The 27,020-nt window shown below is 45.4% G+C and overlaps 2 protein-coding genes across 17 annotated transcripts in view; one reads left to right on the forward strand and one right to left on the reverse strand.

Annotated features, from left to right (window-relative positions):
- Positions 1-26,381, reverse strand: part of MTMR3 (myotubularin related protein 3) — a 199,684-nt gene extending 173,303 nt beyond the window's left edge. The window contains exon 1 of the mRNA XM_055254083.2: positions 26,196-26,381. The gene's annotated coding sequence lies outside the window, so the exon portion shown is untranslated. The remainder of the gene's footprint in view (positions 1-26,195) is intronic.
- A 117-nt stretch (positions 26,382-26,498) lies between these two features.
- ASCC2 (activating signal cointegrator 1 complex subunit 2) overlaps positions 26,499-27,020 on the forward strand; it is a 51,875-nt gene continuing 51,353 nt past the window's right edge. For 8 of the 16 annotated variants that reach the window (XM_063623626.1, XM_063623627.1, XM_063623634.1 and 5 more), the window contains exon 1: positions 26,547-26,634. The gene's annotated coding sequence lies outside the window, so the exon portion shown is untranslated. Of the gene's footprint in view, positions 26,635-27,020 lie in introns of all 16 variants that reach the window. The other 8 variants (XM_055254086.2, XM_055254089.2, XM_063623629.1 and 5 more) reach the window with 5 other exon arrangements.

Genomic DNA, 27,020 nt, shown 5'->3' on the forward strand with positions numbered 1-27,020 from the left:
ACCCATAGTCCTAGCTACTCAGGAGGCTGAGGTGAGAGGGTTGCTTGAGCCCAGGAGTTCAAGTTCAGCCTGGGCAATAAAACAAGACCCCGTCTTTAAAACAATGACAAACCCAACACTAAAGATCCAACAATCCAATTAGAAAGTGGGCAAAAGATATGAACAGACATTTCAATGAGAGAATATGCAGATGGAAAATAAACACATGAAAAGATGCTCAGATTAGTAATTAGAGAAATGAAAATTAAAACTACAGTGAGATATAACTACACATCTGACAGAATGGCTAAAATAAAAAATAGACCAGGTGGTTCACACCTGTAATCCCAGCATTTTGGGAGTCCAAGGTGGGAGGATCACTTGAACCCAGAAATTTGAGATCACCCTGGACAACATGGCAAGCGCCTGTCTTTAACAACAGCAACAACAAAATAGCTGGACATGGTGGGGCATGCCTGTGATCCCAGCTACTCTAGAGGCTGAGGCAGGAAGATCACTTGAGTCCGAAAGGTCAAGGCTGCAGTGAGCTATGATCGTGCCACTGTACTCCAGCCTGGGTGGAGCAAGACCCTATCTCAAAAATAAAATAAAATAATAAAAACAATGATAACACCAAATGCTGGTGAGGATGCAGAGAATGGATCACTCATACATTGCTGGTGGGAATGCAAAATGGCAAAAACAGTGTGGAAAAAATATGACAGTTTCTTAAAAAATTAAACATACGCTTACCAATACCCAGCAGTTGTACGCTTGGGCGTTTATTCCAGAGAAATGAAAAACTTAACGTTCACACAAAAATCTTTACACGACGCCTGTAATCCCAGCACTTTGGGAGAACAAGGCAGGTGGGTCACCTGAGGTCAGGGGTTCAAGACCAGCCTGGCCAACATGGTGAAACCCCATCTCTACTGAAAATACAAAAGTTAGCCAGGCATGGTGGCAGGCACCTGTAATCCCAGCTACTTGGAAGGCTGAGGCAGGAAAATCACTTGAATCTGGGAGGCGGAGGTTGCCATGAGCTGAGATTGTATCACTGCACTCTAGCCTGGGCGACAGAGTGAGACTCAGTCTAAAAAAAAAAAAATCTGTACATGATTATACATAGCAGCTTTATTCATAATAGTCCCAAATTGGAAACCAACCAAATGACCTTCAATGTGTGAATGTAAAACAAACTGTGGTACTTCGTATCATGGACTACTACTCAGCAATAAAAAGAAAGGCGCTATTGATACCTGCAACAACTTTGTTGGATCTCAAGGAAATTATGTTGAGTGAAAAAAAAAAAAAAGTCAATCTCAAAGGGCTACATAGGGCAGGGCCTAGGGGCTCATGCCTGTAGTCCCAGCACTTTGGGAAGCCAAGGTGGGCAGATCACTTGAGCCCAGGAGTTTGAGACCAGCCTGGGCAACATAGTGAAACCCTGTCTCTACAAAAAAATTCAAAAAGTAGTGGTGGTGTGCACCTCTAGTGCCACCAGCTACTTAGAAAGCTGAGATGAGAGGATCACCTGAACCTAGGGAGGTCGAGGCTGCAGTGAGCTGTGATCACACTACTGCACTTCAGCCTGGTTGACAGAGTGAAACACTGTCTCAAGAAAAAAAAAAAAAAAAAAAAAAGGCTGAGCATGGCCTTTTGATTTATAGGCTGAAGTCTGTAATTTCAGCACTGAGAGGCTGAGGTGGGAGGATCACTGGAGCCCAGGAGTTCAAAATGAGCCTGGGCAACAAAGTGAGACCCCATCTCTACTTATAAAATTTAAAAAAAAAAGAAAGGCTACATATTGTGTAATTCTACTTATATAACATTCTCGAAATAACAAAATTATAGAGATGGAGAATAGATTAGTGGTTGCCAGGAGTTAGCGAGACAGGGAGGAAGGGAGAAGGCTATGGCTACAAAAGGGTTACACAAAGTATCCTTGCGATGAAACTGTGGATGGTAGTCAAACAAGTTTACCCATGATAAAATTATACAGAATTAGGCATACATGCAAACACACACACACACACACACACACACACATATACACACATGAATGAATGAATATAAAACTGGAGAAATCCAAATAAGGTCGATGGATTATATCAATGTCAATTTCCTTTGATAATTTCCTTTGATTGTGATATTGTACCATAGTTATAGAAGATGTTACCATTGGGGGAAAATAGGCAAAAGACATAGGGACCTAGGAGATCTCTCCATATGCTTTCTTACAACTGCACACAGGTCTACAATTATCTCAAAATAAAAGGGTTGTGGCCGGGCACGGTGGCTTACGACTGTAATCCCAGCACTTTGGTAGGCTGAGGCGGGTAGATCACTTGAGGCCAGGAGTTTGAGACCAGCCTGATCAATGTGGCGAAACCCCATCTCTACTAAAAATACAAACAAATTAGCTGGTGTGGTGGTGCACACTTGTAATCCCAGCTACTTGGGTGACTAGGCACAAGAATCGCTTGAACCTGGGAAGCAGAGGTTGCAGTGAGCACTCCAGCCTGGGCTACAGAGTGAGACTCTGTCTCAAAATAATAATAACAATAATTAAAATTAAATTACATTAAATTAAATTAAATTAAAATAAAATTTAAAAGTAGGCCAGGCGCGGTGGCTCACGCCTGTAATCCCAGCACTTTGGGAGGCCGAGGTGGACAGATCACGAGGTCAGGAGATCGAGGCTATCCTGGCTAACACGACGAAACCCCATCTCTACCAAAAATTCAAAAAATTAGCTGGGCATGGGGGCACATGCCTGTAGTCCTAGCTGTGCGGGAGGCTGAGGCAGGAGAATCACTTGAACTCAGGAGGCAGACGTTGCAGTGAGCCGAGATGGCGCCACTGCACTCCAGCCTCGGTGACAAAGTGAGACTCCATCTCAAAAAATAAAATAAAATAAAAAGGTTTTGTTTTGTTTTGGTTTGGTTTAGGTTTTAATTCTTTTGAGTTTTTGGCCCAAGATGGTTCATTTCAGGAGTTAAGGTGCACTGGCCATTCGTCAAGATCATCTCATAGCTTTTGGCAAAGCCTATGTCTGCCAGGCACAGTGCTAAGTGCTCTTCATAGATTATCTCTTTTAATAGAACCTAGTAAAGATGGAAGCATTGTTATTATATACCCACTTAACAGATGAGGAAACAAGCTTAGCAAAGTCAAGTCATATGCTCCAATCTTTATAGCCATTAAAAGCCGGGAAAAAAACCAGAGTGTCTGAGTCCAAGCCCACACCCTTACCCTCTACACTATACCTCCTCTCTGATTAGATGCCACGTGGCATTGATCTTTGGCACAGACTAGCTTTGAACCTAGGACAAAACACCAGGGCTGTCCTTTGAGTTCTACTGGGATAGCAGTACAGTGGAAAGAACACTACACCATTCCACTAGATTCCTCTAGACCATTCCAATTACCAAGACTAAGTTTAAGTCCCAATACCATCACTTGGCGGCTTTGTAGCCTTAGAAAAGTCAATTCTGTGGGAGCTTAAGTCTCTCATCTTTAAACCAGAGCTTGTAATTCCAGCACTGTTGGTGGATCAAATGAAGTAATGTAATTTAAAGGGCTTTGGACACTCCAAAGGGGGCAGTTATTATTAATAACAGGGCACTGTGAAGTAAATTCTAAATATAGGCCACTCACTCCTATTTATCTTCTGGTTTGATGGTAAGTGCTTTGAAGGCTTGAGCTGAGTTTTGGCCTTTTATTTTATCCTAACCTCTCCTTTATAAAGTGCTCCCCCAAAATGGTAGATTTCTAAAAGTTCTTGTTAACCGTAATATTGATAGAAATGTGATCAGAATGCAAAAAGAAAAAGAAAAGTATTTATGGTAAAAATAAAGAACTCTGTGCTTTTACTGCGTTTTTCTTGTAAATTGTGAAGAGAACTCAAGAATGGTCTCAGCCAAAACTCAGCTCTTGAATTTCCTGCCTTACCCCAGGTAAACTCCTTATTTTCAGTTTTGGAATTGTGGGTTCTATCTTTCCAGGGGCATGGAAGAATGTGAAATTTGCAAAGTACTTTGAGGTACAACGTGTTCTTGCTATTTGTACTAACCAGAATCTGTGGCTATTTTTTGGGTAAGGTTTTTCCACATAAAACCAACCTTTTTTCACCCTTTTCCCAGTTATAACAACCTTACAAACTCACAAACAAATTCCTCAGCTTTACTACTAATGCCAGTAACATGAACTTTAAGAATGCCTTTCATCTCCTCCCTTAAGCAACACTGCAAACAGTAATTAAAGTTCAACACCCTTGTGAAGGAGGCATCTATTATTCAACCCATTTTCCAAACAGGTAAATCCAGACTTAGAAATTCTGCCAGGCGCAGTGGCTCACGTCTGTAATCCTAGCACTTTGGGAGGCCAAGGTGGGTGGATCACCTGAGGTCAGGAGTTAAAGACCAGCCTGGCTAACATGGTGAAACCCTGTCTCTACTAAAAATACAAAAATTAGCTGGGCATAGTGGTGGGCGCCTGTAATCCCAGCTACCCGGGAGGCTGAGGCAGGAGAATCGTTAGAACCTGGGAGGCGGAGGCTTCAGTGAGCAGAGATCATGCCACTGCACTCCAGCCTGGGGGACAGAGTGAGACTCTGTCTCAAAAAAAAAAAAAAAAAAGGAAGTAAGAAAGGAAAGGAAAGGAAAGGAAAGGAAAGGAAAGGAAAGGAAAGGAAAGGAAAGGAAATTAGAGGCCTGCCCATAGGTCAGCAGGGTTTAGAGAAGGGAGGATAGTGCAATTAAGACTTCTAGACTTCCTAGCTCTTAGATTCACCAAGGCATGGGGCAGTAAGAGTCTATGGGTAGAAAAGTGGAGATGCCCTCTCAGAGCAGGTATTCACTGAGGTGGGGTGATCTAGAGGGGGCAGAAAGGAGAAACAGACCAGATTCAATGATACTGAAGGAAAGGAAGGAGGGAGAAAAGGAAAGAAGGAAGGAAGAAAGGGAGGGGAAAGAAGGAAGGATTTAATAATAGATGGATGGATGACAGGCAAATAGAATGAATGGATGAAAGAAGGAAAGCCTGGATGGGAGGGAGGGAGGGAGGAAGGGAGGGAGGAAGGAAGGAAGGAAGGAAGGAAGGAAGGAAGGAAGGAAGGAAGGAAGGAAGGAAAAGAGGGAGGAAGGGAGGGAGGGAAGGGTGAGCCCAAAGTCACTTAGAAAAGAAAATAAATGAATTAGATCCATAGATTTGGTTGAAGGCAAGAAGGATTTTATGATGGAAAGAATAGTATGTTTAAACTGTCTGATTTTTAAATGAAGAATAGGAAGGATGAGATTTTTTTAACTTCATATTTTGAAAAAACTGTAGACTCACAAGAAGCTGCAAAATAGTACAGAGAAGTTCTGTGTACCTATCATCCAACTTCCCCCAATGGTAACATCTTACATTACTATAGTGCATTACAAAAGTCAGGAAATTAATTGGCAATTAACAAGACTGCAGACTTAGATTACACTAGTTTAGGAAGCATAATATATGTTTACAATTTTATTTTACACATAAAGTACACAAATCTTAAGTATACAGCCTGACATAGTTTTATATATGTAAACCTTAATGTAACCAACATCTCTATCAAGATATAGAATGTTATCAGCCCCCATTGTTACCAACTCCCTCGTGTTCCCTATAATCAATAACTGCCTTCCCACATAACCACTTTTTTTTTTTGAGACAGGGTCTCACTCTGTCACCAAAACTGAAGTGCAATGGTGTGATCACAGCTCACTGCAGCCTTGACCACCTGGGTTTAAGTGAACCTCCCACCTTAGTCTCCCAAATAGCTGGGACTACAGGCATGTGCCACCATGCCCAGCTAATTTTTTTGTACTTTTTGTAGAGACGGGTTGGTTGGGGGCGGGGGGGCGGGGGGCGGGTCTCGCCATGTTGCCTAGGCTGGCCTTGAACTCTCAGACTCAAGCTATCTGCCTGCCTCGGCCTCCCAAAGTGCTGGGATTATAGGCATGAGCCACCTCGCCTGGCCCACTACTCTTTTATTGCTGTAGATTAGTTTGTCTTATCTTGAACGTTATATAAATGGAATCGTACAGTATATTCTCTTTTATTTTTGGTATGTATATGCATATATCTGCGTCTGTGTGTGTGTGTGTATATATATATAGATAGATAGATAGATAGATATATGCATATATATATATTTTTAGAGACAGGGTCTCGCTCTATCACCCAGGCTGGAGTGCAATGACTCAATCATAGCTCATTGCAACCTCAAACTTCTGGGTTCAAGTGATCCTCCTGCCTCAGCCTCCTGGGTAGCTGGGACTACAGGCATGTGCCACTTTGTCTAGCTAATTAAAATATTTTTTAGGCTGGGCACGTTGGCTCATGCCTGTAATCCCAACACTTTGGGAAGCTGAGGTGGGCGGATCACGAGGTCAAGAAATCGAGACCATCCTAGCCAACATGGTGGAACCCCGTCTCTACTAAAAATAAAAAAATTAGCTGGGCATGGTGGCGCACGCCTGTAGTCCCAGCTACTCAGGAGGCTGAGGCAGGAGAATCACTTGAACCCAGGAGGCAGAGGTTGCAGTGAGCTGAGATTGCACCACTGCACTCCAGCTTGGGCAACAGAGCGAGACTGTCTCAAAAAAAAAAAAAGTAAGAGGGTAGAAAGAACATATGCTACCACTTGGGAAAATATACGGCTGGAGGAAAATAAACAATGCTTATATTGTTAGATTGTTGCATATTTATTTTCTTTCCATTTTTAATAATACAGTATTTTTAAATTTGTGGTTATATGAGTCTAAAATATTTGTGTATGTAAGTACATATTGATGTATTAACATAATAATATTAACATACCATATTAACATATCGTAACACATGAACTAATTATTTTTCCATTTTTTATTTTTTAGAGACGGGGTCTCGCTATGTTGCCCAGGCTGGAGTGCAATTGCTGTTCACAGGTGTGATCATAGTACACTGCACCCTCAAACTCCTGGCCTCAAGATGTCCTCCCATCTTGGTCTACCAAGCAGCTGGAATTATAGATGTGGCTTTCACTTTTATATATAATATAAGACCTGAGATTTCATTAACTCCCAATATACCCTCAACTCAAATTATTAGACACTTTGAAGCCAGCTAATATTTATTCAACAAATACTGAGCACCTTCTCTGTGCCAGACACAAGGCTTGGCCCTGAGGACATGATTGGTGAACTAGACATAGTACTTGAATGTCTAGGAATTTATCACCTGCTGCAAAGGACAAACACATCAATAGACAAGTACAAGGCAATGTGCTAAGGTTTATTTTAGGCAACTTGGGAACTTACAGGAGGAACCTTACTCAGTTTGAGAAAGTCAGAAGGGCTTCCTAGCGGACATGGCACTCAGCTGAGACCTGAAAGATGATTCTAAGTATACCAGGTACAAGGAGAACAGGAGTGGGAAGAACATCTCCTGCAGTGGGACCAGCTGGGATACAGGCATGGGAGCTAGAGGGGTGAAATGGTCATGGAGCCACAGTTGACGCAACGGTGGGTATTTGTGGGACAAGAAAAGATACAGTTGAAGAGGTTTAAATGCCCCACACAGTTCCTTGAACTGCCATGGAGAACCATTGCAAAATATCAATCTGGGGCTCGTCAGTAACCACTCTGTTTTGTTCCAAATTGCCCAGATATGCCTGACCATAAACTGAGATATTGACAAATATGTATAAACTGGGCTGTTTTCATGCCCTGCTGGCACTGCTGATTTTCTGTTACGGAGCTAAAGGATTGTCAAAGGCAAAAAGTATTGGGCTTGCTGGTCTCATTGGCAATCAACAAGGAGCAAGCTTTCAACCCGGGGAAGTGGCCAAGGGCCCTATTAGGAGGAGGACACAGTAGGTGGCTGGGCAGGGGCCAGAGGGTTGAGAAAATGAGGCATTCATCCAAACGGTGTCAGGGATTATCGGTGGGCATTGGTAGAGGGCACAGAGCCCAGGGGAGCAGAACGTATTATGACATGTCTATCTATAGTCAGCAGGGAAGCAGCAAGGCCGCTAGAGACAAGGAGACAGCCCATTCTCCAGCTTCCTCTTACTATCTCTGCAAAAGCTGCTTTGTGCCTTGTAACTGGCAAGCCACCCCAATGAAACACTCGATGACCGAGTGGCATTGAGAACACACCAGTAGTAGCCTGATACATTGGTCAGAACCACAGGAGCTCAGCTGGAGGCATAGCCGCCTTCTCTCTTTGGCTGGTGACATGTTGATAAAGTTCTCAAGTCCTGCAGTCAGCCCCTGACAGCTTCTCTGGGCAATGGTTCATATTGGGACGCTTCTGCCACCCTCCTGCCCACGCCAGGCACAACAGCTGGCAGGCTGCTACCTCCTGCCAGGAAAGGTCTGGACCTCACTGGAAATCCAGAAGCTTGACTTTCAGTCCCTTCGTGCAGCGTCCTCCGAGCACAGCCCCTGATCAGCAGGCTGAAGGCCAATTTAAAAACACAAAACATACTTATTTCTCACATGTCTAAAAAGTGTATAGACAAATCTAAATCTCAGACCAGCTAAAATCTTTGACTTATCCTAGATTCCCCTAAAAGTAGAGTCTGAGTCCGGGCAGGATGGCCCACGCCTATAATCCCAGCACTTTGGGAGGCTGAGGCAGGCAGATCACCTGAGGTCAGGAGTTCAAGACCAGCCTGGCCAACATGGCGAAACCCTGTCACTACTAAAAATACAAAAATTAGCCGAGTGTGGTGGCACGTGCCTGTAGTCCCAGCTACTCAGGAGGCTGAGGCAGGAGAATCACTTGAACCCAGGAGGCGGAGGTTGCAGTGGGCCGAGATCACACGACTCCACTCCAGCCTGGGCAATAGAGCGACTCAGTATTAAAAAAAAAAAAAAGAAAAAAACATTGGCTTGGTGCAGTGGATCACGCCTGTAATCCTAGCACTTTGGGAGGCCGAGGTGGGCAGATCATGAGGTCAAGAGATCCAGACCATCCTGGCCAACATGGTGAAACCATGTCTCTACTAAAAATACAAAAATTAGCTGGGCGCTGTGGTGTGCACTTGTAGTCCCAGCTACTCAGGAGGCTGAGGCAGAAGAATCACTTGAACCTGGGAGGCGGAGGTTGCAGTGAGCTGAGACTGCACCATTGCACTCCAGCCTGGCGACCGAGCGAGAGTCTATCTCAAAAAAAATACAAAAAAAAAAAAGCAAACAAACAAACAAAAAAAGCCAGTCTCAGTATTCTGTTACAGCAACACAAAATGGACTAAGACATGTGTTCAGCATCCCTCCCTCCATTTCTGGGAACAGCATCTCTATTTTGGGATTGGGAAACCACTCTCTCACTTCCAGTCCCTGTGATTCGGTGAGGCTAACCTCTCCTTGTTCCCAAGACACCAACTCCAAGGGTTGCTCAAGTCCCAGGTCCAGCCAATCAGCACAGCCTGTTCCTCCCTGCCAGCTACAATGATTAGTTCAGGACTGGTCCCTGGATCATAGGTGCCTAGATCTTCATTTGAGTATTCACACAGCCATGTATTTCGGGAATGCAATTCCATCCCATGGGTAGGACCTGAGAGGCTTAAACTAAGCAGTTTAAGTACATCCATTCCACTGAATGAAGACACTAATTTTGGAGTGAGCATGTGACCAAAGTGGCCCAGCCAACCTGACTCTCAAGACTGGCTTGGAATGCTGAAACACATGTGTTCTTTCTGTGCTCAAGGGAAGAAGGAAACCCATGGTGCCAGCTGCTGCTGGAGGGCATCTTAAGACCCCAAGGTGAATCAGTCTCAGTAAAACACCTCACTATATATGGCAGAGCACGAAGACAAAACCGGTCCCTGAGGACACAGGTGAGTTGTTGGATCAGCCAAACTCGAAGCTCAACTTACTTCTGGATCTCCAGTTATGTGAACCAATTGTTCCCCTTCACTGTTTAAGTCCATTTATGGTGGAGGTATTTTGTTACCTGCAAGCTGAATGCAAACCTAACCAAGCCTGAACTTAAACCTAAAAAAGAACCATTAGTTCATGTAATAGAAAGGTCCCAAGCTGGACGCAGTGGCTCATGCCTGTAATCCCAGCACTTTGGGAGGCCGAGGCAGGTGGATCACCTGAGGTAGGAGTTGGAGACCAGCCTGGCCAACATGGTGAAAGCCCGTCTCTACTAAGAATACAAAAATTAGCCCAGCATGGTGGCGCATGCCTGTAATCCCAGCTACTTGGGAGGCTGGGGTAGGAGAATTGCTTGAATCCAGGAGGTGGAGGCTGAAGTGAGCCAAGATCGTGCCACTGCACTCCAGCCTGGGTAACAGTCGGAGACTCTGTCTCAAAAAATAAATAAATAGAAGAAAAGTCCCAGGGTAGAGACACTCCGAATAAGCTGAGGCTTTACATCCATGATCTCATTTGATTGTCATCTCATACTGGTGACTACTATTCAGATCCCCATTTAGTAGATGAGAAAAAAAAAGATTTAAAAAATTGATGGCACTTACCCAGTAGTTCTCAAGCAGAAAAAATTTTGCACCCCCGCCGCAACCCAGGGGACCAGGGACACTTGATAATGTCTACAGACATTTTTGGTTGTCTTAACTTGGGGATGGAGAAGGGGAAGGAGGGAGCTGTGGTACTGGCACCTAGTGAGTAGAAGCCAGAAATGATACTCAATATCCTACAATGCATGGAACAGTCTCCCACAACAAGGAATTATCCAGGCCAAAATGTCAATAGAGCTGACATTGAGAAACCCTGCTTGATTAATCCAGGGTCACTTGGATGGTAGGCTCAGATTCAAACCCAAGTCACTCCACAGAATGCTGCTTGAGCCCACTCTAAATATGTAATACATCCCTATGCCAGAGTCAGCCAAAGGGTGGCTAGAGCTAAGGCTCAGGAAAGCGAGAGGTCTGAGAGCCCAGGGGTTATGGAGCCCAGCCACTTCAGGGGCACCATAATCTTGTACCAACTTCACTCTCTGTCAAGTGCATTCCAGGGTGAGCCCCTTGTGGATTCCTGTATAATTTATTGGCCCTGGTGGCCTGTGCTTTGGAGGACCTAGGGATGTCTGTGGCTCCATGCCCAGGGTCCCAACTCCATTTCCATTTCTACCTATTTGCCTGGCATTTGCTTTCCAAAATTGGAAATTAATAATTCATTGTGCAGGATGAATAATTCAGCAGAGAGGACAAAGGGCCAATAGCAGTGGTTGGCATCACAAAATCAGTCTGTGTTTTCTTCTAAAGGGAGAGGGGACTGGGTGCAGTGGCTCATGCCTATAATTCCAGCACTTTGGGAGGCTGAGGCAGGTGGATCACCTAAGGTCAGGAGTTCAAGACCAGCCTGGCCAACATGGCAAAACTCCATCTCTACTAAAAAATGTAAAAATTAGCCATGTGTGGTGGTGCATGCCTGTAATCTCAGCTACTTGGGAGGCTGAGGCAGGTTGAACCCAGGAGGCAGAGGTTGCGGTGAGCTGAGATTGTGCCATTGCACTCCAGCCTGGGGGACAGAATGAGACTCCGTCTCAAAAAATAATAATAATAAAAACACAAAATTAGCCAGGTGTGGTGGCACACTCCTGTAGTCCCAGCTGTTTGGGAGGCTGAACATCAAGGATCACTTCAGCCTGGAAGGCTGGGACTGCAGTGAGCTGTGATTGTGCCACTGCAGTCCAGCCTGGGTGACACAGAAAGAATCTGTCTCAAAAAAATGAAATAATGGGCCAGCCGCAGTAGCTCACACCTGTAATCCCAGCCCTTTTGGAGGCCCATGTGGGCAGGTTGCTTGAGCCCAGGAATTAGAGACCAGCCTTGGCAACTTGGCAAAGCTTCATCTCCATTAAAAACAAATAAATAGCCAAATAGCCAGGTGCGGTGACTCATGCCTATAATCCCAGCTACTCAGGAGGCTGAGGCAGGAGAATCACTTGAACCCAGGAGGCAGAGGTTGCAGTGAGCCGAGATCGTGCCATTGCACCCCAGCCTGGGTGACAGAGTCAGACTCTGTCAAAAAAAAAAAAAAAAAAAAAATATATATATATATATATATATATAAAAAATAAAAATTAAAAGAAAATAAAATAATAAAAAATAAAGGGAGATGGGGCTGGGTGCAGCAACTCACACCTATAATGTAATTCCAGCACTTTGAGAGGCCAAGGCAGGAGGATCACTTAAGCCCAGGAGTTCGAGACCAGCTTGGGCAACATAGTAAGATCTCATCTCTAAAAAAAAAAAAAAAAAAAAAATAGTCGATGCCTATAGTCTTAGCTACTTGGCAGGCTGAGGCAAGAAGATCACATGAGGCCGGCCGGGCGCGGTGGCTCACGCTTGTAATCCCAGCACTTTGGGAGGCCGAGGCGGGTGGATCACGAGGTCAGGAGATTGAGACCACGGTGAAACCCCGTCTCTACTAAAAAAATACAAAAAAAAAAAAAAAAAAAAAAATTAGCCGGGCGCGGTGGCGGGCGCCTGTAGTCCCAGCTACTCGGAGAGGCTGAGGCAGGAGAATGGCGTGAACCCGGAAAGTGGAGCTTGCAGTGAGCCGAGATTGTGCCACTGCACTCCAGCCTGGGAGACAGAGCGAGACTCCGTCTCAAAAAAAAAAAAAAAAAAAAAAAAAAAAAAAGAAGATCACATGAGGCCAGGAGTTCAAGGCTGCAGTGAGCCATGGTCACACCACTACACTCCAGCTTGAGTGAGAGTGGGAACCCAACTCAAAAAAATAAAAAATAAAATAAAGGGAAAGGGAAAAAGAAACTCTACATCCAGGGTGATCTCTGGATGAAAATGACACCAATACTGGACAATTTAAACAAGCTCCCCTTTTGGGAATGGGCATTGGTGAAGACATTGGGGCTGCCTGAAGGGAATTCTGGACTGTGTTTCCCTCCCCACATCACTTTCAGCCTCTTGAACCTTCACAGTCCATTACAGCCCAGCTTGATTGGCACCTTCTCCAGGAAGCTTTCCCTGACATCCCTAACCAACTGAAGCTGAAAATGTATTTCTCTCTGATTCCATGTATTAGCCACTGACCACTGCCCTGACCACTGCCTGCCTCACAGCCTCACACTACGCCATGTTTCTGTCACCAGAGATTCTTGGGCCTTGAGATGGCTTTTCTAGCTAGAAGGGAAGAAGAGGTTCAGCAGGGTGCTGGTGTGAGTTGCTCTTAGCCTTTTGAGGATGTTTCTTTGAGAATCAGATGAAGCCTCTCAGTCTCTCTACTGAAAAATATTCCCTAAACACAACTGTGTACAATTCAAGGGGGACACAGATCTTGGGAGCCCCTTCATGGACCTGGGTTTAGAATTCATGCCTCATGGGGAGCCTTCTGTTAAGAAGAGGAACTACAGTTGTTCAGAACATGTGCTATGGTTTGAATGTGTCCCTTTCAAAATTCAGGTGTTGCCAATGTGACAGTATTAAAAGGTGGAGCCTTTACGAGGTGATTGAGTCATGAGGGCACTGTCCTCATGAATAGGATTAGGTGCCCTCATGAAAGGATTTTTTTTTTTTTTTTGCTCTTGTTGCGCAGGCTGGAGCGCATTGCCACAATCTTGGCTCACTGCAATCTCCATCTCCCAAGTTCAAGCAATTCTCCTGCTACAGCCTCCTAAGGAGCTGGGATTACAGGCGCCTGCCACTATGCCCAGCTAATTTTCTGTATTTTTAGTAGAGATGGGGTTTCACCATTTTGGCCAGGCTGGTCTTGAACTCCTGACCTCAGGTTATCCACCCACCTCGGCCTCCAAAATTGCTGGGATTACAGGCATGAGCCACTGGGCTCAGCCTCATAAAAGAATTTGATGGAGGGAGTTCAACCCTCTTGCCCTTCCTCCTACTGCCATGCAAGGACACAGTGTTCCTTCTCTCTGAAGGATACAGCAACATGGTGCCATCTTGGAAGCAGAGAGCAAGGCCTCATCAGACAACCAAACCTGCTAATGCTTTAATCTTGGACTTCCCAGCCTCCTGAACCATTAGAAATAAATTTATGTTCTTTGTAAATATCTCAGCCTCAAGTGTTCTGTTTTAACAGCACAAATGGACTAAGACAGCATGGAAAACAACTCATTCTGTCAGTCTTGCCTCTCCTCAAAATGGCCCTGTCTCAGGGCCAAGGTATTTTAAGGAAGTCAGTAATCAGCAAGGAGCTATTAGACGCCTTCTTTGTGACCCTGGGCAAGTCATTGCCCATCTCTGGACCACAGTTTTTTACTTGGAATTGGAAGAGTTGGTCTAGATTATCCTAGCACTTTGATTCAATCATTCAGTCAGCAAATATTTATTGCACACTATAAGATGCCAGGTACCAAGCTAAGCACTGGGGATAAGGTTGGTGAACAAAACAGATGAGGTCCCTAATTTGTCAGAACACATAGCCTAATGAAGGAGTCAATCATTGATTGACCACACAATAAATACAAGAAGATAAGCTGTGACCAGTGACACACAAGGGAAGTGAAGGGAGCTAACTAGGAATGTGTATATCAGGAAAGTGATTATAACCTGGGAAAAAATGAGATGAAGAGGAGGCTTTACCTTGACAAGGAGAGCAGGGGCCAAGGAAGCAGCATGGGCTAGTGCCCTGAGGTGTGAAGGGGCCGTTGTACTCAAGGAATTAGGTCAGAGTAGCTGCAGACTGAAATCTCTGGGGACTGTGCAAGCCCAGAGAGTAGATACCCAGCAAGAAGAGAAAGTAGGGTTCCCCTCTTTTCATGATGGTCAAGGCAAATCTTCCAGTAACTTATTTTCAAACTCTCTCAAGGAAAGCTAAAGAGCTGGCGATACTCCACTGGATTGAAACCCCAGGTTTAATGGCCAAAACTACTATGTGTCAATATTTTCCACCACAGGCCGGGCGCGGTGGCTCACGCTTGTAATCCCAGCACTTTGGGAGGCCGAGGTGGGCAGATCACGAGGTCAGGAGATCGAGCCCATGATGAAACCCCATCTCTACTAAAAATACAAAAAATTAGCCAGGCGTGGTGGCGGGCGCCTGTAGTCCCAGCTACTCGGAGAGGCTGAGGCAGGAGAATGGCGTGAACCCGGGAGGCAGAGCTTGCAGTGAGCCGAGATTGCACCACTGCACTCCAGCCTGGGTGACAGAGCGAGACTCCGTCTCAAAAAAAAAAAAAGAAATTCCTTCTTTTCAGATCCTACATGGAAAGTACAAGATGTGGCTGGGCATGGTGGCTCACACCTGTAATCCTAACACTTTGGGAGGCTGAGCTGTGAGGATTGCTTGAGTCCAGGAGTTTGAAACCAGCTTGGGCAACAGAGCAAGACCTCATCTCTAAGAAAAAAATTTTTTTAAATAGCTGGGCACAGTGGCTTGTGCCTGTAATGCCAGCCATTCAGGAGTCTGAAGCAGGAGGATCTCTTGAGCCAGGAGGTCAAGGCTTCAGTGAGCTGTGATCACTGACACTGCCCTTTAGCCTGGGCAGCAGAGCAAGACCTTGTCTTAAAAAAAAAAAAGTTCAAGATGCTACCAAATAAAAAATGTTAAATCTTGATGTGAAGCAAAACGTTCGCTGCCCCAACCCCGTCTGAATTTAAACCATGTCCCAGCCCTTGAGGAATTGTTTCTACCTCCTGGTTCTGTGGCTTTATTGTCCCACCCTGATGATTATAGAGAGATCTGAACATGCCAACTGCCACTTTGATGGGTGGTCTGAGTGCAGAGTCTCCAGGCTGCATGGAGGCAGACAGAACCACCCTTTCATCTCCCTGGGTGGGGCTTTAGGCTAGAGCCAGCATGGAAGCTTTGGTTCCAGTGCCCATTCTGCCATCCCCCCGACTGCTGGGTAACTCTGGAAAGGCCCCATTCCCTCTTTGGGCCTCAGTTTCCTTATCCATACAATGAGAGGTTTGAATTACATGTTCTGTAAGAGTTTTCTTCGATTTGAGGGTTCTCTGCCCTCTGATTTCTACAATGTGTTAACTCTGACTTTTTTTTTCATCTTTCTGACTGTTGTTCACAGACCAGTGACAGGAGGCAAGACAATTACTATTTGTAAATTATAATGAATGGATAATTAGCTGCCTTCAAATTAAAGCTCTTTTCCTGGAAGCCAGGAGACCTGGTTTTTAAGTTGTTTACCATTATCGTCACTTAATGCTGTTTTCTCTCTAAAACCAAAAGGGGTAGGAGACAATGACAAGCAGATGTTTTGTTATTAGGGGCCCTGGGGGATGATTTGAGACTTTTCACTGCAGTGATCATTCTCTAGATTCTTCTGGAGTCAGCAGAAGCTTTGATGAACTCAACAGAGGCCGGGGGATTGGACAGACACAGAACGGAGGCCTATTGAAAGAAAGCCTGGCTTAATAGAAAGCTGCTGGGGACAGCAGTTCCTGGCTGAGGACAGTGTGGATTATGAAATTAATATATTTATGCAACACTTTGCAAAGAGATTTCAACTGCCATTATTTCATTTTCTCATGAGGACACTTTGCCAATGTTTGAGCTCACACCACTATTACTTCTCACATGAATCTTTTTCGTTAAATGATCTCGCTGGCTGTGGTTGATTTCCTGTTAAAATGGTCAACAAAGATCTATAAGACAGAAAATAGACTAGTAGTTGCCCATGGATGGGGAGAACAACTAATTCCTCTCCACTTGAATCAGAGCTGGCCTTGTAACTTGCTTTGACCAATAGAATGTGGACAAAGTGATAGTGTGGCGTTCCAGAGCCTAGGGCTTAAGAAATATGGCAGCTTCATTCATCCCTGAGAGGTCTTACAAAGATAAATACATACATACATACATACATACATACATACATACATACATAAAAAGAAATACGGCAGCTTCAGCCAGGCGTCGTGGCTCATGCCTATAATCCCACCACTTTGGGAGGCCAAGGCAGGTGGATCATCTGAGGTTGGGAGTTTGAGACCAGCCTGACCAACATGGAGAAACCCCATCTCTACTAAAAATACAAAATTACCCAGGCATGGGGGTGCATACCTGTAATCCCAGCTACTCAGGAGGCTGAGGAAGGCGAATCACTTGAACATGGGAGGTGGAGGTTGTGGTGAGCCAAGATCGCGCCATTGCACTCCAGCCTGGGCAACAAGAGAGAAACTCCATCTCAGAAAAAAAAAAAAAAAGAAAGAAAGAAAAGAAAAGAAATATGGCAGCTTCTTGGCTAGGCACAGTGGCTACTGCCTGTAATCCCAGCAATCTGGCTAGCCAGGGCAGGTAGATCGCTTGAGCCCCAGAGTTCAAGACCAGCATGGGCAACATGGCAGAACCCCAAATTTATAAAAAATACAAAAATTAGTTGGGCATGGTGACATGCGTCTGTGGTCCCAGCTACTTGGTGGGGCTGAGGCAGGAGAATTGCTTGAGCCCAAGAGGTCGAGGCTGCAGTGAGTCATGTTCACACCACTGTACTCCAGCCTGGGTGACAACGTGAGACCCTGTCTCAAAAAAACAAAAAACAGGCCAGGCGCAGTGGCTCACACCTGTAATCTCAACACTTTGGGAGGCTGAGGCCTGGCCAACATGGTACAACCCCGTCTCTACTAAAATACAAAAATTAGCTAGGCGTGGTGACAAGTGCCTATAATTCTGGAGGCTAAGGCAGGAGAATCGCTTGAACCCAGGAGGTGAAGGCTGCAGTGAGTTGAGATCATGCCACTGGACTCCAGCCTGGGTAACAGAATGAGACTCAGTCTCAAAAAAAAAAAAAAAAAAAAATATGTTTTCCATTTTTACCCTCTTGGGGTCTAAACCACCACATAGAAGCTCCGGCTATACCAATATTTCTCAAGCTCATCATTGTTAATACTTTGGGTCAGATAGTTCTTTGTGGTGAGGCTGTTCTGTGCATTGTAGGATGTTTAGCAGCATCCCTGGCCTCTAATTCCTAGTTCCTCCAATAGTGACAACCAGAAATGTCTCCAGAAATTGCCATATGTCCCCTGTGGGAGAAAATCACCCCTGCTTGAGAACTACTGGACTAGACTACTGAATGATGAGAGAGACCATGTGGCAAGAGAGCCCCACCCAGCTGCCAGCTATTCCAGCTACCCCAGCTCAGATGCCAGACATATGAATGATGCTGTCTGGGACATTCCAGCCTCAAATGAGCACCTAACTCAATGTAACCAAATGATAACATCAGCTGACACTACGTGGAGCAGAAGAACCATTCAGCTTAGCCCAGCCAATTCACAGAATCATGAGGCATAATACATCTTCATAAGCCACTAAATGTGGGGATAGTTTATCATGCAGCTACAGATAACTGCAACACAGGCCGAGCTCCATTCTTTTTTCTTTTTTTTTAAGGCAGGGTCCTGCTCTGTCAGCCAGTCACTGAGGCTGGAGTACGGTGGCATCATCATGGCTCACTGCGGCCTCAACCTCCTGGGCTCAAGTGATCCTCCTGCCTCAGCTTCCCAAGTAGCTGGTACTAGAGGCATGAGCCACCACCCGGCTTTTTATATTTTTTTGAAGAGACAGGGCCTCTCTATGTTGCCTAGGCTGGTCTCAAACTCTTGGGCTCAAGTGATTCTTCCATCTCGGCCTCCCAAACTGTTGAGATTACAGATGTGAGCCACTGCACCAGTGCTAGCTCCATTTTTGCTATCATCTATCCTGTCCACTGCCATGGCTATTAGAGTTATCTTATTCTTTTCACAAGACTGCCTACCATTGAATACTAGAGTTATCTTTCTAAAAATTCCTCAGGTCCCTTCAAGCACTCCAGGATCTTCCCCACCACCAGCTCCTTAGCATGGTCCACAAAGCCCTCCATAATCTGGCCTCTCCATAAAATGCCCTTAAACTCTGAGATTCAAGCTATACACATTTACTTGCAATTACCTGAATGGTCCATCTTCTTTTACACCTCTGGGTCTTTGCTCCTTTCCTTGTTATGTTCTACTAACCTGTCAGCTCCTAGATTTTCTGAAAACTCAGATTAAACAGCATCCTCTCCAGAAAGTCCATGCATATCCTACTACATAAGATGCTTTTCCTGGCTGGGGGTGGTGGCTCACACCTGCAATACCAGTTGGGAGGCCGAGGTGGAAGGATCACTTGAGCCTAGGAGTCCCAGGCTGCAGTGAGCAATGATGGTGCCACTGAGATCTTGTCTCAAAAAAAAAAAAAAAAAAGCTTTTGGCCAGGCACGGTGGCTCATGCCTGTAATACCAGCACTTTGGGAGACTGAGGCAAGTGGATCACCTGAGGTCAGGAGTTCAAGACCAGCCTGGCCCACATGGTGAAAACCCATCTCAACTAAAAATACAAAAAAAAATTGCAGGGCATGGTGGCGGGCACCTGTAATCCCAGCTACTTCAGGAGGCTGAGGCAGGAGAATCGCTTGAACCCAGGATGCAGAGGTTGCAGTGAGCCGAAATTGCACCATTACACTCCAGCCTGGGCGACAACAGCAAAACTCTGTCTCAAAAAAAAAAGCTTTTTCACTTATGACCTCAAAACATCGTATATATGCCTATCACAATACTTCTTAAACCATGCTATAATTTATATATCATTCATATTTCTAACAAGACTGTGAAAACTCTGAAGGCTGGAACTGAATCATTGCTTTATTGATGATAACTAGCACATAGTAGGTGCTCAATGAATGTTTGTTGCTGAGTGATTATAGTAGATTGAACAAGTATTATTATACAGCTAAGGAAACAGAGGCTTAGGTAAGCTAAGAAATTTGTCCCAGTTTGCCTAGTAATTAAGGGATATAAATGGGCTTAACACCTAGATCATTAGACTCTACAACCAATCCATCAGCTACCTCTTTACCATGTACCTCTCCAGAACACCACTGGTCTAGTTAAAGAATACCAATTGGTGGGTACCCAAGGTACACCTGGTCTATTCGTAAGCTAGTATCTCCTTATCCCTAATCTAGCAACTTGAAATGCCAGCCACTGTTTCTGGTCATAAGCTTGAACAGTTAACGATCTCACCCCTCTTGCTCCAGTGGGTACCAGTCATAATCTTTAGAAAAGGCTGGTCAACTAAAAGTGAGGAGGACTGAGCATCTAAAAGTTGTATTAGGACAGAAGCCCAACTCAAATGGCTTAAGCGAAACAGGTATGAGAAAAGCCTCAGGGTACCTGAATTCAGATTTGCCTAGATCCAGTGTTCGAATGATGTCATCTCTCTCTTTCATTCTGTCTCTGCTTGTCATTCCTTTTCTTGGCTCTGCTGTTCTTTGAGCTAGCTTCATTCTCAGGTTCTAGGTGGTGGCCTCCAGCCAGTATAAGCTTAGTTCATTCTTACTGCTAACAATCTCATCAGAAAGAGAGCTTCTCTTTCCTTTTGATTTCAAATAAAGATACCAGAATTGGGTATCACTGGATAGATTTGGCAGACTGGACAGAATGGCTTATGTTTGTAATCCTAGCACTTTGGGAGGCTGAGGCGGGAGGGTCACTTGAGACCAGAAGTTTGAGACAGGCCTGGGCAATATAGATCCTGTCTCTTAAAAACAAACAAACAAAAAAAAAGATTTAAACATTATGTATCCACTCTTGAGCCAATCACTGTGGCTGAAGGTTTAGAATATGCCAGGCTCGGGCGTGGTGGCAGGCGCCTGTAGTCCCAGCTACTCGGAGAGGCTGAGGCAGGAGAATGGCGTGAACCCGGGAGGCGGAGCTTGCAGTGAGCCGAGATTGCGCCACTGCACTCCAGCCTAGGCGACAGAGCGAGACTCCGTCTCAAAAAAACAAAGAAAAAAAAAAAAAAAGAATATGCCAGGCTCATATTAGATTGATGTGGCAGCTTCCAAGATGGCCCCCAGTGATCCTGCCTTCTGATATCCATGCCCTTGTATAGTAAGACCCCTCCCACACTGAATCAAGACTGGCCTATGCGACCAGTAGAAATGTGGCCGAAGTGATAGTTTGTGACTTCCAAAGCTAGGTCATAAAGACATTGGTGCTTCTGCTTTGATCTCTTAGATTGTTCCCTTTGAGAGATGCCAAGGGATATGTGGTGGGGACACTCAACTAGCCCTGTAGAGAGGAACTGAGGCCCCTTGCCAATAGCCAGTACCAACCCGGCAGTCATGTGAGTAAATGATCCACCACGTAAGTGGATCCTTCAGCTCTAATCAAGCCTTCAGTCCTAGCTGACATCTTATTGCATCTTCCTGAGAGACCCTAAGCCAGAACCACCCAGCCAAGCCACTTTGGAACTCCCAACCCACAGACACCATATGGGATAATAAACTATTTTTAAAAATTGAGATGGAGTTTCACTGTTGCCCAGGCTAGTCTTGAACTCCTGGGCCCAAGTGATCCTCCCACCTTGGCTCCCAAAGTGCTGAGATTACAAGTGTGAGCCACTGCACCTGGCCTAAAAAACTATGATGACTGTTTTGTTTTGTTTAGATGGAGTCTTGCTCTGTTGCCCAGGCTGGAGTGCAGTGGTGTGGTCTTGGCTCACTGCAACCTCTGCCTCCTGGGTTCAAGCAATTCTCCTGCCTCAGCCTCCCAAGTAGCTGGGACTATAGGCACACGCCACCACGCCCGGCTAATTTTTTGTATTTTTAGTAGAGACGGGGTTTCACCATGTTAGCCAGGATGGTCCCGATCTCCTGACCTCGTGATCTGCCTGCCTCAGCCTCCCAAAGTGCTGGGATTACAGGCGTGAGCCACGGTGCCTGGCCTATTACTGTTTTAAACTACTGTATTGTGGGATGATTTGTTGCATAGCCCTAGATGACTAATACAATTTTGGACACTTAAACTCTGGGTAAGGGGTCAACCCCACTCCACACATACTGAAATGGGAGTGACGGTTCCCTAAGGAGTGATCAAGTTGCTATTGGTAGGAAAACAGAGGAAATAAACACTGGATGCCAAACAACAGCTAATCTCAACAGTGAGTGCTCTGCAAACACATGCTTGCTGGAGGACTGATGTGCAAAAGAAGGGAACACTGATTCATCTGAGGTGACTCAGAGTGGCTGGGCCAGGCAAGACTCAGACCTAGATATTTCAATGTCTATTATGTGGCACTGAATATTGACAGTTTTCTCCCTAGTTACCCCTAGACTTTATTGGTTATAAGAACCATGGACACTCCTCTCTTTTGCCAACCCAAACTGTTGTTCTTAAATTAGTTGTTTTTCTTTTAATCTAGAGGAGAAGCCAGGCCAAGAAATTACTCTGTATTTGCATGTTTGCAAACGACTTATGCATGATTTGAGTCCTCTCCTGTTAAACCGGCTTTTAAATTTAATTTCAGTTGGACACATACTAGCTTAGACAAGAATGTGTCCTTTGTAAACCAACATTCCTCATTAAGCTCTTTAGGCAAGGGAGAAAGATGAAAGAAATGTAAAAGTTAATGCTCCAGCTGATAGGGAGTGTCCTTTCTTCCTTCCTTTTCACTAACATTTTTTGAGCACCTACTGTGTTCTTGGCATTGTCTACATTATCTCATTTAAGCCTTCTGTTTTGTTTTGTTTTGTTTCGAGACTGAAGTGCAGTGGCACAACCACAGCTTACTGCAGCCTCCACCACCCAGGCTCAAACTATCCTCCCACCTCAGCCTCCAGGGTAGCTGGGACTACAGGTGTGTGCCACCACACCCAGCTAGTTTTTTTATTTTTATTTTTTGAGAGACTAAGTCTCATTACGTTGCCTGGGTTGGTCTTGAACTCTTGGCCTCCAGCAATCCTCCCACCTCAGCCTCTCAAAGTGCTGGGATTACAGGCATGAGCCACCACACCCAGCCTTAAGCCTTCTAATGATGATGAAGTGGATATTAACTACTTTGTTTAGCAGATGAGAAAACAGATCTGTTTGGAGAAGTTAGGTGACTTATTGGATGTTTTGTCTTCTTACAGTCATGTAATTTAGTTCCAAAACCTTAGTGATATGAACATCTTTGTACACATAGGGAAAGATGGAACCAGTGCATATATTTTTTCCAGAACTACTATTTTAAGTTTTTCCTGGACCAAAGGCTGCTGTACGTGATTTTCCCCCAACCAATCACCAAGATACAGATTGCATTTTCCTTGTGCCCAGTGTGTGTGGATGATAGAGAAGAAAAAACAAAATAAAACAAAAACACACAGTTTCTGGCACCTTTTTCTGTCCCTTCCATGTCAGTAGAAGATCAGTTTTCCTAAAAATGACAGCAACAGGCTGGCATGGTGGCTCATACCTGTAATCCCAGCACTTTGGGAGGCTGAGGTAGGAGGATCGTTTGAGGCCAAGAGTTCAAGACCAGCCTGGGCAACATAGTGAGACACCATCTCCACGAAAAAATTAAAAATTAGCCAGGCATGGTGGTGCATGCCTATAGTCACACCTACTCAAGAGACTGAGACAAGAGAATTGTTTGAGCCCAGGAGGCAGAGGCTGAAATGAGCCATGATCACACCACTGCACTCCAGCCTGGGTGAAAGAGGGAGACCCTATCTCAAAAATAATAATAATAATGATAATAATAATAATAGTAACAGCAACAAAGGGAAACATTCACTGTTCTGATGCAGCTTGTGGCACTTGAGACCTCTTGGAGCTTGGGGCTAAACAGGGCTGAATTCAAATCCCCACTCCATGCACTTACCAGCTCTGTGACTCTGGTCTAGTCTTTAAACCTCTCTTTAAAACGGGGTAATAATAGCGTCTACCTCTTATCATTGTTACAAAGAGTCAAGGAGCACCTGGCTCAGTGGCTCACACCTGTAATCCCAGCACTTTGAGAGACCAAGACGGGCAGATCACCTGAGGTCAGGAGTTTGAGACCAGCCTGGCCAACATGACAAAACCCCATCTCTACTAAAAATACAAAAATTAGCCCAGCGCGAGCCTGTAGCCCCAGCTACTAGGGAGGCAGAGGCGGGAAGATGGCTTGAACCTGGGAGGCAGAGGTTGCAGTGAATCAACATCGTGCCACTGCACTCCAGCCTGGGTAACAGAGTGAGACTCCATCTCATTTAAAAAAAAAAAAGTCAAAGAGATAATATATATAAAATGCTTATTCCAGTGCCTGGGATGAAGCAAGGGTTTGACAAATGTGGTCATTATTATCACAACTGTCTTCATCTCTCTGCACCTCTACTTCCTCTGCTGCAGACCTGGGGTTGATATACACCCTCTAAGTATCTGTGGCAGGCAGACTCTAGAGTGGCCTCCATTGATTCACATCTTTTGGTATTCATGCCTTGTGTAATCCCCTGTGGGCAAATCCTGTGACTTGCTACTAACAAATAGAACATGGCAAAACTGATGTCCCTTTCATGATTAGGTTACATGAGATTGTAATTTCTCTCATTAGTAGAATCTCCTATTGCCTCCTTTTGTTTGTTTGAGACAGGGTCTTGCTGTGTTGTGCAGGCTGGAGTGCAGTGGTGTGATCACAGCTAACTGCAGCCTCGAACTCCTGGGCTCAAGCAATCCTCCTGCCTCGACTTCCTCAGTAGCTGGGACTACAGGCATGCACCACCATGCCTGGCTAATTTTAAAAAGTTTTTTTTAGAGACGAAGTCTTGCTATGTTGCCTAGGATGGCCTCAAACTTCTGGGCTCAAGCAATCTTCCCACCGTAGCACCCAAAGTGTTGGGATTATAGGCATGAGCCACTGTGCCCAGCCCCTATTGCCTTCTTTTATTTATTTATTTATTTTTAATTTTTTAGAGCCTGGGTCTTGCTATGTTGCTCAGGCTCAATTTGAACTCCTAGGCGCAAACAATCCTCCTGCTTCAGCCTCCCAACCTGCTGGAACTATAAGCATATGCCACCACTCTTGCCTTCCCTATTAACTTTTAGGCTTGCATGCTTTGATGAAGCAGGCTGCTACATTGGAGAAGCCTACGTGACAAGCCTTTGGCCAAAATCCAGCTAGGAACTGAGACCCTTAGTCCAACAACCATTAAGGAACTGAATTTAGCCAGTAGACATGGGAACTCAGAAGCAGATCCTTTTTGAATTGAGCCTTTAAATGAGACTCCAGCCCTGGCTGATATCTTGATTGCAGTCTTGTGGGTGACCATGATGCAGAGGAGCCAGCTATGCCATCCTCAGACTCCTGGCCCACAGAAAATGTGAGATAATAAGTATGTTTGTTGGCCAGGTGTGGTGGCTCACGCCTGTAACCCCAGCACTTTGGAAGGCCAAGGCAGGCAGATCACAACGTCAAGAGATCGAGACCATCCTGGCCAACATGGTGAAACCCTGTCTCTACTAAAAATACAAAAATTAGCTGGGCGTGGTGGCGCGTGCCTGTAGTCCCGGCTACTTGGGAGGCTGAGGCAGGAGAATCGCTTGAACACGGGAGGCAGAGGTTACAGTGAGCCGACATTACACCACTGCACTCCAGCCTGGCGACAGAGTGAGACTCTGTCTCAAAATAAATAAATAAATAAATAAATGTGTTTGTTATAAGTGGCAAGCAGTGTGTTGTTATAAGTGGCAAGTAGTGTGTTGTTATAAGTTTGTGGTAATATGTTATGCAGCAATACAAAACTAATATAATATCCAGCCCCTCTCATCTCATTTCTGGTTTACAGCCCATCTCTCCTATTTCCTCAGCACACTGCATTCATCACATTGACTCATTGCTATTGGTTTTCTTGCACTTCCTATCTTGTAAGCCCCTTGAAGACAGGCACTGAACTAAGCATTCCTTGTAGCCCTAGTGCAGATAGCATGGGTTGGCAGGAGTGTCCTGGGAAACATTTCACAATCCCAGGTTGGGGTTGTGTTCTCCATTCGGGGGCTTCTATAACACCCCAATAATGATGGTGGTTGGTTTTGAATTCTTACTGTGTACCAGGCACTGAGATGAAGCCAGGAATGTGCGTTCTTAACAAGTTTTCTGTGATGATTCTGATCCATAGCCAGGCTTAGGAACCACTAAACCTACATTACCTGAGACATTCTGTAGAAAAATTGCATCCTTCTCTAAGGATAGCTATACTTGTAACTTCCTTAAACAAAACAAAACTATACTGCATACATACAGAAAAACGCACAAATCTTAAGTGTATAATTTGATGAATTTTCCAAAGTGAACACATCTACATGGCTACCACCAAGATGAAGACACGGGGTGACCCCAGCCTCACTTGTGGCCCCTCCCAGCCCACAGCCCCAGAAGAAACCACCAATTTTAACACCATCACTACTCATGAACAGAGTACTGTCTGTTCTAGAATTTCCCGTAAATGAAATCGCAGTCTGTACTCGTACATCTGCTTACCACATTATGTTCGTGCTTTTGACTTGTTAAAATTTCTCTTCTGGATTAAATATGTAAAACTGTGACTAAAGAGGTCGGGCAGAAGGTGGAAGCCTGGGATTCCGAGACGTCCTCTCAGGTGCCATACTTGGATTTCCCGAGAGGTGTAATCACATATCCCGCCCTCAGCTGACCTATCCTCTGCTTAAGCAGGAAGGGAGATAGGCGGGGAAGGGGCGTGGCTACAGACGCCGAGTGGGGGGCGGAGTCTTAAGAAAGAGGCGCAGCCCGGGTCCGGCTTCCCGGCGGTAGTTTGCTAGGCTCTGGGGGCGGGGCCAGGCCGAGACTTCCTGTCTGCTCCTGCGGAATGGCAGTTTGACCCCGGAAGTCCGGGCGCTCAGGGAGCTGTCACCGTGGGCGGCGGCGGCGGCGGCACAGAGCCGGTGGTGGAGCCGCCGAGGTGAGTGCGTGGCTGGTTCCTGCTGGATGCAGGGCAAGGGACCCCGGAGGAGCCGCGGCTGTGCCTTGGGAAGCCTTGGCTCTCCCACCCTCTGGCCTCCATTGCGGGGCCCAAGCTTACGCTACCTGACGGGTTGTGAGCCGCCCCCCGAGACTTGGCCGCCAGGGTCAGGAGCCACGGGTTTGAAGTTCGGCCCCAGAGTGGCCTTGGACCAGCCACGATCCCCCCACGTCCTCACACCCGGGGCTTCAGTTTCCTCAGAGTTCAGTCATTCGTTCAGCAAATATTTGTGGGGTGCTTCCTATGTGCCAGACACAGATCTAGGCATTGGGGATACAAAGAAAGCAAGACAGACAAGGCTTCTGCCCTCATGGAGCTTACAGTCT

This window comes from Symphalangus syndactylus, chromosome 18, assembly GCF_028878055.3.
Source record: "Symphalangus syndactylus isolate Jambi chromosome 18, NHGRI_mSymSyn1-v2.1_pri, whole genome shotgun sequence".
Taxonomy (NCBI): Eukaryota; Metazoa; Chordata; class Mammalia; order Primates; family Hylobatidae; genus Symphalangus; species Symphalangus syndactylus.